This window comes from Cetorhinus maximus, unplaced genomic scaffold, assembly GCF_964194155.1.
Source record: "Cetorhinus maximus unplaced genomic scaffold, sCetMax3.hap1.1 HAP1_SCAFFOLD_905, whole genome shotgun sequence".
NCBI lineage: Eukaryota > Metazoa > Chordata > Chondrichthyes > Lamniformes > Cetorhinidae > Cetorhinus > Cetorhinus maximus.
This window is the reverse complement of record NW_027596847.1, coordinates 135,833-136,253: the sequence shown is the minus strand read 5'-3', so window position 1 is coordinate 136,253 and position 421 is coordinate 135,833. Positions and strand designations below refer to the sequence as shown.

At 43.9% G+C, this 421-nt stretch overlaps 1 pseudogene; it reads right to left on the bottom strand.

Moving 5' to 3' along the window:
* Positions 1-240: 240 nt before the first annotated feature.
* LOC144675063 (U2 spliceosomal RNA) lies at positions 241-421 on the bottom strand (annotated as a pseudogene).

Sequence of the window (421 nt, the reverse complement as noted above, 5' to 3'; positions counted from 1 at the left end):
TGTTTCCATCAGGGATCTGGACGTAGCGTCCAATCTGCTGCCGGCCCTGCCGGCGAGTGTTGGGTGAGAGTGCGTGTTTTTTGTGTGTAGCTGCTGCGGGTGAGTGAGTGAGTGAGAGAGAGAGAGAGAGAGAGAGAGAAAGAAAGAAAGTTGGATTTTGGAACATGTACATGTTGAGAAGTAAAGAAAGCAGATGTTTGTAAGAAAACTATTTTTAGCATTGAAAATCCCCTGGAAAGGGGAGGGTGCACCGTTCCCAGAGATACTGCAATACCGGGTCGATGCGTGGAGTGGACGGAGCAAGCCCCTATTCCATCTCCCTGCTCCAAAAATCAATTTAATATATGGTCCCCAGATAAGGGACGTATCAGATATTAAACTGATAAGAACAGATTTTTTTTTTTTTTTTTTGTAAAAATAT